General features: G+C 45.0%; 1 pseudogene; it reads right to left on the reverse strand.

Annotated features, from left to right (window-relative positions):
* Positions 1-4,643: 4,643 nt before the first annotated feature.
* Positions 4,644-7,295, reverse strand: LOC103351816 (high mobility group protein B3 pseudogene; annotated as a pseudogene).
* Between the last annotated feature and the right edge of the window lie 6,752 nt (positions 7,296-14,047).

Genomic DNA, 14,047 nt, shown 5'->3' on the forward strand with positions numbered 1-14,047 from the left:
AAAAAAATTAAGGAGTGAATGTAATCTAAACATTAATACTTTTCACTTGAATACCAAGTTAATCACCTCCATTGCATTTCTTAAATAAGGCATCCACTAGAAATGAGCTTTTCCATAAAGCAGGGGTCAGACTATTGGTTGCCAGAACTGTGAGGGTAGGGTAATCAGTCACATTTCCACATAAAATAATCTCTGAAGTGGCTCTTGCTGGGTGTAATTGCTCCTGGTGCAAGTGTGAACTTTCAAAAAGGAAAATAATAGGGTTGTCGCAGCTACTTGAGGAAGGCTGCCATTTTCACCAGGATGTGTAATGGCCTTCGCCTCAAGGGATTTTGATAATGGTATAATTTCCAGGGCACATTGTTTAATGGAGGGCCTTTTGTGAGGATTTCGCAAAATATAAAGGCTTGACTTGCTGGTTCAGCCCATACGCTGGGGTTTTCCAAACGTGGTGCAATAGTACTATTAAGAAAACCAGTGCATGTTGCCTGCGATAACAGAGGGCAGGCAATAATGCAGTTTTGAAACAGTCAAGGAGACAAAAATACCATGGTGGGTCCATCTGGGAATCCCCTAATTCTGGGAACAGGAAGCTACGTAGCTAGTATTTTACGAATAATATTCTGCCCTCACCTTAGAGGGAAGTCTTTTGTACCTCACTTTGTATTTGCCTTTATTTTTTCCCCTCAATTATTAGTTTCCCCCATTTCATTCCTGGTTGTTAAAGTATCATTGACATGTGGCTTATTTTCAAACAGACAAGAAGGTATTGGAGTTTGCCCAGTGAGGACGCAGTAAGTTGTAATCAAAAGCCAAAACTCCTGGCATCTGTGCTGAGCTCGTGAGAGATAAGGGCTTCCACACACCTTGATGTGGCTCACAACCAGCCCCTCTGTGTAGCACTACCTATACTCCTCTCAGAGGGCTAAGAAGTCTGTGTTGATTTCCAGATTTCCCGAGTTCCTCTCCATCAATTCCAGCCTATTTTAAGCTGTTTCTCCCCTCCTTTCACAGGAATGCCTGGATTTAGCAAACCTGCGTGGAGCCCCTCCTCCTGGCCCCTTCTGCAAACAGGTGGAAGGACTCCTGTTCCATCCTTTTATGTCTGTTAGCTTAGCCACTGTCTCACCTCAGAGAGGTTGCCCTGGAGGATTCTTTACCTTCACAGGAAATGACTTACCCTTCCTTCAAAGATCTTAGTCACTCACTCCTTTTTTTTTTTTTAAATTTCTGGGGCTTCCTGCTCAAGGTACATTCACTTCTCCAAGATTCTCTTATTAATTTATTTGACCAGGAAATGTAACTGGTACTTTAGGAGGAAACAATTACTGTGCCTCCCTGACTGCACTCTCTGAAGGTTTGACGTTGGAGTGTGAAGTTACTAAAACCAAGTCTGTGGGACCCCGTTTCTTCATCTGCCTCCATCTCCAATCTGATCTACTACTGTCCCCATCCCTTGCCTTTTATAGCCCATTGATTACTCTTTGGGGAGATTAATTAAGAAATGTGATTATAGAAGCTGAGTGCATCCGATATCCCCAAACATATTTGTGACAAGAACAGACCCCCAGGAGATAGACAATTATTGCCATACCACAGCCTCGTTCTTTTTGAAGGATAAAATGCCAATCAAAAAGGTGGTTAGTGGGTTGCAAGAGAGGTGATTAGAAGAAGCAGGTACTGCCCTTTGCAATCAAAAGCAGGAAAAAGGAATCGGTTGGCATTCCAAGAACACATCCTGTAGGCCCAGAAAAAAAAATCAAGCTAAGCCTAAGCCTTAGGTGGTAACATCACACCACTTACAGCATCTGGGAGAAGCTACAGAGCATCATTCCATTAGTGGGGCAATCTCATGACAGTGTACACATATTAGCATAGTGGCCCCGCTGCAACTAATGGGCCTAGTGGCCTCAACTTCAGTCTCTGCAGAGCTAAATGCTTAATCAAAGATTGCTTAGTTCAACAGCTTGCCCACTTCTGTCTAGCTGCTGTGGGAACCCAAAAGAAGGTCACCTCCTTCCAGCCTTTTGCCTCCCGTGGTTGGCATATCCAGTTACAACCAGATTAGAGGGCCAGTACTTAGCGAGAAACTACAGCTTTGGAACTACAGGTTGAGCCTTGCTTCTGTATTTGAGCTCCCAAATCTTGGCCTGACATGTTCTATGTAGGGCAGCAGAGCTTTAGCCCAGAAAGCCAAGTGACAAGGGCATGGCTGAAGCAAGAGGGGCAATTCTGGGACAAGAGCCTGTGAACAAACCTCACTGCCAAGGGTTTTTACATTTGTAGCCATTTTCCAGAAAAAAAAACAAAAACAAAAACAAAAACAAAACTAGAGCAACACATTTAGCCAAACAGTCCTGATGCGAGAGGGAATGGCTACGAATAGAGAGATAAGGCTGCGACCAGGACCATGACTTGTACCCATCCAGAACCTGACAGGATGGAGAGGATACCGCCTCTGGACATGTAAAGGTTCCAAATAAGAAATTTTATGGAAAAACTGGTTTCTCTTTAAATTAATAAAATACAACAGAAACATTCCTATGTGCTTCATAGCTTGAACCTCACACATTGCAATGTTAATGCCAGACAGCACTAACTCATTACTGCACAGTTAAGGTATATGCTAGTGGCAGTCTGCAAACATCACCATTTGCCATGAGACCATCACCCCTCACCCCAACCTGGACAAAGTGTTACACCATCCACTAATGCAGGCAATGAAATACAAAGCAAGCTTCTTCCAGTTTAAGAACATTGAACAACCACCTACATTGCTGATGAATGAGCTTGGATTGTGGGAAGACCATTCTATTTGTCATGAGACGTGCAGGGCCTGGAAATTCTATCAGCCTGTCCTATAGCACAGAGGAGCCTATGATGCTTTCAAGTGTTTGGTTTTGTTGAAGTAGGGGCAAAAAATATGAATATTGTCCCCTAGCCCACCACCCCCATCTTTCCTCACTAGGGTCCAGGAGAAAGAAGCAACAGCCCAGGACCTCAAATGTTGAACACAACAAATAACTACACATTCTGCTACATGCGCTGGGGTGGGTGTGAAAGAGGAAAAACAAGGCCTACGTTTTTAACGTATCACACACTCTTTATATTTTTGCTGTTTAGCAGTGTGTTTGGCCACCCAAAATATGGGATGAAGGTAGGAGGCAAGAAAAACATTAAATCTAGACAGTAGTTGGCTCAGGGCCTAACCACACTCCTTCCTGCACCTCTGAGGGCTGCTAGACCTTTGGCTATGTCATAGCTTAGCTCTTACAGTCGAAAGTTTAGACATCATCTTGATGCCGGACACAAAGCAAACCACGCAGTGGCTCTGAGCAGTCCTAAGTAAGCTGGCCTCTGAGTTTGAGAAGCTAAATACAAGGGAGAGGGGTGTTTCACTGAGAGGACTGTTATGAGTCAGAAATTGAGACTGTGGTCATAGAGAACAGTTTTAAAAATACAATACTGTTTATTTGACTTCAGAAACATTTCAGCGTTCTAAACATCCAAGAAATAACAAAATATTGCAAGCTGTGTTCAAGTACAGAAGCTCTTGAACTTTCATCAATGCAGCAGCTCTTCATTTTGCTGACAATGGAAAGTTCTAGAGCTTATTTCAAAGCTGCAGTTAAAAAAACTCTTACCAGAAAAAACGCAAACCCTTCTCATGCCAGCTGACCCCTCTTTGTTTCACAGCTACGAATGGCAGCACACTGCTCATCACTACATACAAAAACCAGAGAACCTGGAGTGAGATGGGTGCCCGCCACAGTGCCAGTGGGCCCAGGCTCCAGTGCACACCCTGATCTATAGCCACTTCTGAGGCATCCTCCCCACGGTCAACACCACGCAAAGAGCATTAAGTTTATCTCAGTAGTTTTGCTCTTTTTACAAACTACAGCTATGTACAGTTGCTAACTCAAGACTGCTAGCCAATAACCATGGAGTTAATAGCACCCTACAAATTAAATGACAATGTCAGCAACATCTTAAAATGCTTTGTTCCCCCAACAGCAAAGTGCACAGAGGAAGAGATTATGAGAGTGCCTGTTCATTTAAAAAATGTCTGGGGGGCTGGCACTGTGGCATGATGGGTAAAACCACCACCTGTGATGCTGGCATCCCACATGGGCACTGGTTCAATTCCCACCTACTCCACTTCTGATCCAGTTCCCTTTTAATGCCTAGGAAAGCAGTGGAAGGTAACACAGGTACTTGGGCCCCTGTACCCATGTTGAGAGAACTGGATGAAGCTCCTGGCTCCTGGCTTTGGACTGACCCAGCTCCAGCTGTTGCAGCCATTTGAGGAGTGAACCAGTGGATGGAAGACCTCTCTCTCTCTGTTTCTGCTCCTTACTCTGTACTTCTGTCTTTCAAATAAATAAATAAATATTTTTAACATATTTGAAAATATGCACAACTTTGATGCATTTTCAAGCTACCCAAGGCCGCTTCAAATAAACCTATGGCCACATGATGTAAAGCACTGACAATTTCTAGAGCACTTTGAGAGACCACGATATGATTGTGGTTGCATTTTGTCATTAAATGTGTTGCGGGCAATAAACCCATCTCAAACAAGAGATGTGTCCATCATGGCGCTCTCCTATCTAAGGGATTCACCAGAGACAGAGCGGCAGGTTTTATTCCTCCTCCTCCAGTACCATTTTCTGGACAACTTTGGTGAGACCCTGGGCACCATAACACTTCCCTTTAGACTCGAGTCAGCCACATCTCGCTCAGACTTCTGCAGCTTTGCCAACTTAGTGATGGGAGGCTGCTTTTCACTGTCACATCAGTGAGTCCACGTCTCGCCCAGCTTTTTGGCCACGTCTCCAGTAGACGTGCCAGGGTTTGCAGATGAGATCTCAGGGTCAAGTTCTGACCAGAGTAGGAAGAATCCAGATGGTGGGCTTTTAGGGGCGCTGCTGGCTTTTCCCCCTCCCTTAGCTGGCCCATAGTCGTTCATTTCCTGATCATGGCATACTTTATCCGCCTTTGCCATTTCTTCAGACTTAGACTTCTCTTTCCCAGACACTGTCTCCCACCTCTTAGGGCACTGCTGGAAAGCTGACAGGGGCCTCTGAGTTTTTCTTCTTATGTTCCTCTCTGCACGTCTAGAAAGAAGGCATAAGCAGACATCTTACCAAAAGATGTCCCTTCACATGGCATTAAAAACATTTATCTATTTGAAAGACAAGTAAGAGAGCGAGAGTGAGAGCGAAAGAGAGAGATCTTCAATCTACTGGTTCACTCCCTAACTGGCTGCAATGGGTGAGGCTGGGCCAGGCCAAAGCCAGGAGCCACCAACTCCATCGAGGTTTCCCACATGGGGGGCAGGGGCCCAACTACCTGGCCATCTTCTGCTGCTTTCCCCAGGCTCATTAGCAGGGAGCTAGACTGGAAGCAGAAGAGCCGGGACTCTAACTGGCACTCTTATGGGATGCTGGCATTGCAAGAGGCAGTTCAACCCACTGCACATCTTTAGCCATTTTGACTGTACTAGGCAGTGCAGGGTCCCACATGCATCTCAGAACTCCCTAGTCTCACAACAGTGGCCTCTGTGAGAGCTGCCTCACTCCCATTTTGCTCTCTATTCTCCAGGGTACTGAACTCTCTTCAGGATCCTGAGTTTGCCATAGCCTGTTTAAGCTCTGCTGTAAACAGTAAAACCCACTTGTGCTAGTTAGGGTAATGCTAACTGCTATAGCAAATAAATCCTCATGTCTCCATGGCTTTTACCCAAAGAGAAACCCATTTATAACTCTCAAGAAGCCCACCTTAGTTCTTTTGTGCTGCTATAACAGAATACTTGAGACTGGGCAATTTATAAAGAATAGGAATTTATTTCTTCCTAGTTCTGGAGGCTGGTAAGTCTAAGGTCAAGGTGCGGGCATCTTGCTGTGTTGTCCCTTCACATGGCAGATGAGCAGAAAACCATGAATCCTCTCTGAAAATCCTTTAAACACCAACATGTATGAGGGCACTTATGACCTGAACAGCCTTCCCCGCAAAGGTCTCACCTCCCAACACTTTTGCATTAAGAATTAAGTCTCCAACACCTGAAGTTTGAGGGGGCACATGAACACCATAGCAGAGCCCAGAGCAGATGTTCTGGACTTATAGATGGCCTTTCAAGTGGTCATGCAGGACCCAGCTTCCTTCTCTCTCATGCCTTGGAGCTCAGCATTTTCCATCTCCAGCTAGCAGAGGTGGAAGAGGCCGCAAGATGATGCACGGGAGGCTTTTATAGGCTGGACCTGGAGGTGGCCATCCTTCCATTGGTTTTCACTGCCTGAACTCAGATGCATGGCGACATCCAACTGCAAGGGAGGCTGAGAAGTGTAGCCCTACTGTCTGCCAGGAAGGAGAGGTTTGGTGAGTAACTACTAGCTACGCTCTACCCTGCTACTCTAGCTTGTTCAGGTAATTTCACATGGAACATTTAGTGGCTTGGAAAACCTTGTGAGGCTTAGAGAACCTGGTTTGGATGAGAAACTGCTTGGAACAACACCCGAGTTACACCACTGCACTCCGCCAGCGGAGGTCACGCTACCTTACTGCTGTCATTTTCAGACACAGTTATCCTAGTCTCTTATTGTGCTGTGTTGCATGGAATGTCACAGCCATCGCTCCGCAATGCTTTCGGTAATGCACTGCCACCCGACGTGCATGATGACTCTGTGTCATGTCTACTTTCTCATCCTGCTACCTTCAAAACCAGAGTCTCATACAGGTGCATCTGATTAGCGGAGCTTACGACAAACAACTGTGCCCAAGCTGAGAGGGAGGCTGGGAAAGCAACGTGGGTTTCTACCTCTGAACGTGGGAACCTAGTGTGGGAATTCCTCAGATGTCAGCACGTTGTCTGAAAGGTGCTGGTCAGAACAAATACCCAGTGATGGCTTAGCTTGGACTCCCTTGAAAGCAAACTGAAAGGGGGACTTGGTAGCTTGCTTGGGAGAATGATCCCAGGAGCAGAGATGAGGAGGTGGTGCGAGTGAGGTAAAGAAGCACGCAGAACCGAGTGCACGTGTCTCATTGAGCTGGTTATTCCTGCAGCTGACTGGAGTCCTACATGTCAGAGGTGGGTGGAGGGGGCCCTCCTCTTTCAGTTAATTCTATATTCATTAGATGATAAATGTACAATTGTAGCCATACCGTTCTTCTGCATGGTAACTTGCAAAGTCCATGCCTGACCTTACAGAATTTTCTGGTGTTCTCTCAGTACGTGAGGGCACACCATGGTGTGCCAGGAATTTGATCTCTCTGAAGCCAGCCATAAAATGAGGCATGTTGCTGAAATCTGATCATAAGGTTGGTGTCAAAGGACACCAGCCGTGGCTACATCAGGCTAGCATACCTCGAGCTAGCAGGTCTCCCTTCTCTGAAAGAAGAAACTGGACTCAGGATGATGTAAGCAGGAAAAGATTTAGTGAAAAGATTTTGTGTAGCTTACAAAATGTCTCCAAGATGACTGAAACCCAGCTTAGATAACTGGCTGATGCAGCCAAAACTTCACTAAAAAATGACATCCCAGTGTGACATTCCTGCTTCCAGGAAACACTGAAAGCCACCGCTTGTGTCACTGCACCGGCGGCATTGCACCAGGGATGCTGACATCTCTGCCCTGGAATCCTGATGTGGCTGCCAGTGCTGTTGCCAGCACCAAGATGGATCCTCCGGTGTCCCTTGCTTCTCTGTTTCTTTGGCTCCCATCTCCAGTCTGAGAAGAATGCATGCAGTTATCAGAGTAGCCTCCGACTGGTAAGGAATGTGAAATAGTAAATGGAATAAGACATTATCCACCTCGAGGCGTCTTCTCCCCATTGCCAAACTTCTTGCTTTCAAAAAATAAATTGCACAACTTGGTCTCCATAATACCCGACGAGCTCTAAGGTCCCTGTTGCCTCTGAGAGCTGTGATTTCCTCATTTTCTATTGCTAACTAGTTTTTCAGTGGCAGATTTATTCTCCAGGGCAAGGCTTTTACAAAAAACTATGGACTTCTTTCTTGGCTCATTTACTTCAATTTTATGCTACCAATTTTTGGTTCAAACTCGAGTGGAAGGGCAGGATCCACATTTTTTTTCAGATCAGTAGACTGCATTAAGTTAGTGTCTCAGTATTCTGAGACAGTCAAAGGGCTGTGTTACAGATATTTAGGTTTCTTTAGTCCCATAATTACACTGGCTTAAGCAATGTGGGTCTGATCTCTCAGGTGCTCTCATACAGTTGGAAATATGAAACTGCCTTTCAAACATGCTAAAAGCCCCTCAGAGTTTCTGCAGTATGATAATGCTAATCCTAGCTTGACATAAGTGCTAGTTTTACAGATGCACATTCTGTAAAAAGTGTATTTTAGCCTGAAGAAAATGCCAGTGTTCAGATAGTTTTGACTTTATTTTCTCTCTTGGTCTGTAATGATCATGTTTCATTTGGACACATTAAGTTAGACATCCCGAAACCCTAAATGCTCTGTTACAGTAAGAGGACTTGGAGCTGGACTCAAATTTGTGTCATTTGTGGAAGAATCGTATCATTTCTGGAGAAAGTTTAGCCCTGTACATTTTGTCACTTAATTGTATCAAGATGTAAAGATCAGTCATATTTCTATTAGGTCTTCAGTGGAGGATAAAGTAATGGAATTGTGGAATCTCTAGTTGGGTAAGGGTTGTTATCTTGCTATCACCTTGTCCTGGGTTTCATGGAATCATTACTGGATATTCTGTGAAAAAGCGTGGTTCTGAGGTCAAAGAACTATGGGGGATTCTACACTCTACATCTCTTTTGGAGGGATCTTCATAATGTCTGCTAATACCTTAAAGTCACAGAGAAGATCTATAGTAAAGAAATCCACTTGCTTTTGCAGTGTGCTTCTTAAACTTGACCATGATACTTGTCTTTTGTGTATGTATGTATGTATTTTTTTTTTTTACAAAAATCTATTGACCTAAGGAGATAACCAAAGGTTCCATGCCATTTGGGAAACACATTTATCCTAGCCTCCAACACCATTCTACCATCTTTGCCAGACATACAGTCATCCAGGTTCTGTTGGATGGTTACTTTGGGAAATGCAAAGATAGCATTAAAAAAGTAGATCTTGGTACTGGGGAGAGCAACACCATGACTCTGATTATTCCATTGGGACCTCTGGAGAGTGAACTCTCCTAAACTATTAAGTTATACAGGAGCAATTTAATGAGCTAAAAAAGGGCAGTTTCTCAATATAGCTTTTATCAAAGTCTTACCATCAAATGTTATTCTTAGAAAAATTGTCCATATAAATTCTAGTTGAGTGTTGTCCTCAAGGTGTCATCTCATATTCTTTAGTTTTTTAAAAAAATTTGAAAGGCAAAGAGACAGAGGGAAAGAAATCTTCCATCTGCTTGTTCACTTCCCAGAGGACCGTAACAGCCAGGTCTTCGCCAGGCTGAAGCCATGAGCAGGAGCTGCATCCGGGTCTCTAACTTGAGTGACGGAGGTCCAAGCACTTGGGCCCATCTTCTGCTTCCTTCCCCAGGTACCTAGCAGGGAGTTGGATCAGAAGCAGAACAGTCAGGACTTGAACCAGCACTCCAATAATGGGATACTGGTGCTACAAGCAATGGCTTAACCTACTGTGCCCTCATAACACTGGCCCCTCATATTCTTGATTTTTCACTTTATTTTCTTTTGGTATTACCACTGCACTGTACTTAGTCATAATTGCCACATGCCCATAATGTGTGACAATTTTGTGGTCCTGTGACCAAATAGCAACTTGTCATGTGAATTGAGAGGCATTTTCACAGATACGTAGCCATAGAATGATGTTTGCCCTCCCTTGTTACATTTGGAAATGGAAGGTGTGACACTAATACATTGTTTTTTTCCTTGAACTCTCTCCAGTTCTGGGATATGGCTCAGGCCTGTCAAGTCAATGTAATTTTCCCCATTGGCCACAATGATGGATTCAGGGGTGAGTATGTGACACATGGCAAAGCATTGAATTCCATTCTGGACTTTTGTATTGGAAGACAGTTCTGAGTCTTTGGCTTTTCTGTGCATCTGTGAAAGCCCCTACTTTTTTCTGAACTATGCTTTTAAGGAGGTTCATATACCCAAGAACCTTGGAAGATGGCAACACTGTTCCCTCGAGAGCAAAACATGGGCTGCCTCCTGTTCCATATAATACAGCTAGGGCCTCTTCCTAGGCCAATGGGCAGGCATGTGTTCTGCCCATTAGAAAAGATGTAGGTTTGTTAAGCTCAAGGTTCCTTTCTTGGTGTTGTCCTATGGAAATTGGGTCTTGGGGAAGCAGCGTAGGATTGGGTAGCTGATACTCAAGCTACCGCTATGTCTTTTCTGATCTCGAATCTCATGTCTTCTGTCAGCATTCATGGAACACTGACAAAGGCCGAATCGCACCTCCTCCACAGTTGTTGACACTTCGCTTGTAACCCTTGTGTTTCTCTTGATATTTCTGAGGAGGTTGGTTACAAACTTGAACCTGCTTGCAGCCATCTTGCTAGCACAAGAGGCAAGCGAGTTTGCCTTGGATTGGGACCAACAGAGAGGAGAGTGAAGCAGACACAGAGGAGGGCGTAGGAGAACAGTGTCACAGGGGCCACTTAGTGATCATCTACTGTGTGCCAGGCAGCATCAGCATTGTTTGTACTTTTGTCACTGAATCTTCTTGAATTACAAAGTTGGCATTTTACTTCCATTTTGCAGAAGGGGCAACTGAGTAACAGCAGAGTCTTCTTAAAACCAGGCAGCAAAAGAGACACAAAAATATCATTGTTTTTTCTGTTTCTTTAAGCTTTTCCTATTAAACTATTTAATAGTAACGTGAAGATTTTCCAATAATTTTTATATATACAAAAGAGCGACTTTCCAAGAGAAACATAACCTTCAGTTCAAAGGGTGCATTTTCCCCCCTACAGTAAACAAAGTGCGATCCACTCCACCTAAACCTAGGTGTCTTTTGCCCTCAGAATTCTTGGGCTCAGAAGAGCAAAGATCCTGATGAATTATTTGACCTTTGTGTACCTCAGTTGCCTCCTCTATAAAATGAAGATTAATAAGAGGACCCACCTCCTAGGCCTGTAGCGACTAAGTGAACTGCTACATCTGAAGTGTTTAGCAGCACCTTGCACACAGTAGGGCCACAGTACACAGTAGGGATTACTGTTTGCGCTGCTGTTGCCTTGCTTTCAGAGGGTGGGAATGGAGGAAGCATAGGGAGGGCTCCAGAGAGCCGTCTTTTCTGGGAGAGCATCCTGCACCTGCTGGCTCTCCTTTGTTCCTTTTCTTACTTCCATTCAAATCAGTCCAACAGGCAGGGCAGAATATAACTCTATCCAACCTTTTGATCATTTCCCTCAGAGCAGCCTCTGAGGTTCGGGTTTTAGGTTTCTCTTTATTAATATTCATAACTTTGTTATGCTCTTTAGTTTTATTATCTGTTCACATGGCAGCTATTTGCTTAGGCAGCTTTACCTGTTCTCTAGTCCTGATTTCCAAAGCTCACAGGAACAAAGCAGTTGAAAATGTGTGTACATGTGCCTTCCTCCTGTTTGATTCTCACTCTTTCGCAAGGCAAGGAAATCCTACTAAGCCTAAACAGCTTGAAACAGATACTTCTTTAGACCTGTTTTTGTTAACAATTGACCTCAGATACACAAGTGCATAGCTCCCCACTCCATAATTTGTTTCTGAATGGCTTATTTTAATCTGAATCGTGTTAGCAGCCGGGGATTCACACGTGATCCCTCCCCTGGTGTCACACTCCTTGGCTTTCTTCCCCTTCCCCTCCGGACTTCAGTTTCTCTCTCAGGTGCAGAGGGAGGGGTGGGTTGGTGGACAGCAGCGATGGGCTGGGAAGGGCATTTTCCGCTGTGCTCTCCTCCTTGCCTGCTCCTCGGCTTCTGGGCAAGATGTTCATCTCCTTGCTTCCAAGTGGGACGACAGGGCTTGTTCTCCTCTTCATGCCAGTCTCATTCTACAGTGGATTTGAGATGAGATGGGGACACTGGCGGCATCTGGGCTGGGGCTAGTCTCTCTTATCTAGCGGTAAGCATGTGTCAAAAACAAGAATAAGAACAATGATGGCCAGTGACATCATTAACACTAATAACATAGCTTGGCAGTGCTGACAGGTTTTCATTTGTTTGTTTATTTTTAAAAGATTTATTTGAAAGTCAGAATTACACAGAGAAGGAGAGGGAGAGGGAGAGGGAGAGGGAGAGGGAGAGAGAGAGAGAGAGGTCTTCCATCCGCTGGTTCACTCCCCAACTGGCTGCAACACCTAGAGCTGGGCCGATCTGAAGCCAGGAGCCAGAAGCTTCCTCCAGGTCTCCCACGTGGGTGCAGGGACCCAAGGACTCAGGCCATCTTCCACTGCTTTCCCAGGCCATAGCAGAGAGCTGGATTGGAAGTGGAGCAGCCAGGACTTGAACCGGTGCCCATATGGGATGCTGGCACTGCAGGTGGTGGCATTACCTTCTATGCCACAATGCCAGTCCCTTATTTATTTATTTAATTAAAAGAGTTTCAGAGGGAGGAAGGGAGGGAGGGAGAGAGATCGAGATGGATATTCCATCTTCTGGTTCACTACCCAGATGGTTGCGACAGCTGGGGCTGGGCCAGGCTGAAACCAAGAGCCAGCAGCTTCATCCGGGTCTCCCACAAGGGTGGCAGGGGCCCAAGCACTTGGGCCACCTTCCACTGCTTTTACCAGGCCATCAGCAGGGAGCTGGATTGGAAGTGGAGCTGCTGGGACACAAGGCGGTGCCTATAGGAGATGCTGGCATCGTAGGCAGTGGCCTTACCCTTTTTACCACAATGTCCCTCCCTCTTCTACCCTCTTAAAAATAATTGAAGCCCACAAAGCACTATTGTTTTGTGGGTTATAGAACTATGTAAACAGTTCTGACATTGAAGATCCCCTCAAAAGGGCCTTGGGGACCCCAAGGGATCTCTGAAGTCCACGTAGAGAGCAGCAGACACAGATGCACTTATTTTAAAAGTAAATGGGGCAGTGAAAGTCATAGAGGAACTGAAGGATGATAAAGACAAAGCCAGATTCTGTAAGTAGAAAATGGTTTTTTTTTTTCATAGATGACTCTAAGAAATAAGACTGCACCCACTGCACCAGATTCTCGACCTGTAGTGTGTAGCACAGTCGAGTGGAAAGCATTAATATTGTAGCTGAAATATTGTTATGGTGTAATGAGTGTTAGTTGGGACTTGGCGATCCCAAGGTGAAACAAATGTTTTTGTCAAAATGGTCTTCATATTTATGAAATTCAACCTGGTCTGATCCTTTGGGGTCCTGAAAGATGTTATTTACTTCTTAGTACCTGGTTTTGGGAAATATTTTGACTTCTCATAGTAAACACATTAAAAAATTATTTATTTGAAAGGCAGAGTTACAGAGAGGCAGAGGCAGAGGCAGAGGCAGAGGCAGAGGCAGAGGCAGAGGCAGAGGCAGAGAGAGAGAGACTTCCATCTGCTGGTTCACTCCCCAACTGGCCGCAACGCCTAGAGCCATGCCAATCCGAAGCCAGGAGCCAGGAGCTAGGAGCTTCTTCCACGTCTTCCACGTGGGTGTAGAGGCCCAAGAACTTGGGCCATCTTCTACTGCTTTCCCAGGCCATAGCAGAGAGCTGGATGGTAAGTGGGGCAGCCGGGACTCGAACCGGCTCTGCAGGTGGCGACTTTACCCACTATGCCACAGTGTTGGCCCCTGTAGATACTTTTAAACTTGAAAAAAAATTGACTCAACTCTCCTTTTAAAAACAGCACACACCTTTTAAAATTTTATGTTTAAAAATTGTTTATATTTTTGTGACAGAAAAGAGAGACAGAGATCTCATCTGTTGGTTCACTCCCTAAATGCCCATGACTACTGGCCAGGGCTGAAGCTGGGAGTCAGGAATGCAATCCAGGCAGGAACCTAATTACTTGAGCGTCACCTCTGCCTCCCAGGGTCTACATTTGCAGGAAGCTGCAGTCCAGAGCTAGAGCAGGGCACCAAACCTAGGTGCTCTGATGTGGGA

This window comes from Oryctolagus cuniculus, chromosome X (genome assembly GCF_051225735.1).
Source record: "Oryctolagus cuniculus isolate XC-2025 breed Fujian yellow rabbit chromosome X, ASM5122573v1, whole genome shotgun sequence".
Classification (NCBI taxonomy): domain Eukaryota; kingdom Metazoa; phylum Chordata; class Mammalia; order Lagomorpha; family Leporidae; genus Oryctolagus; species Oryctolagus cuniculus.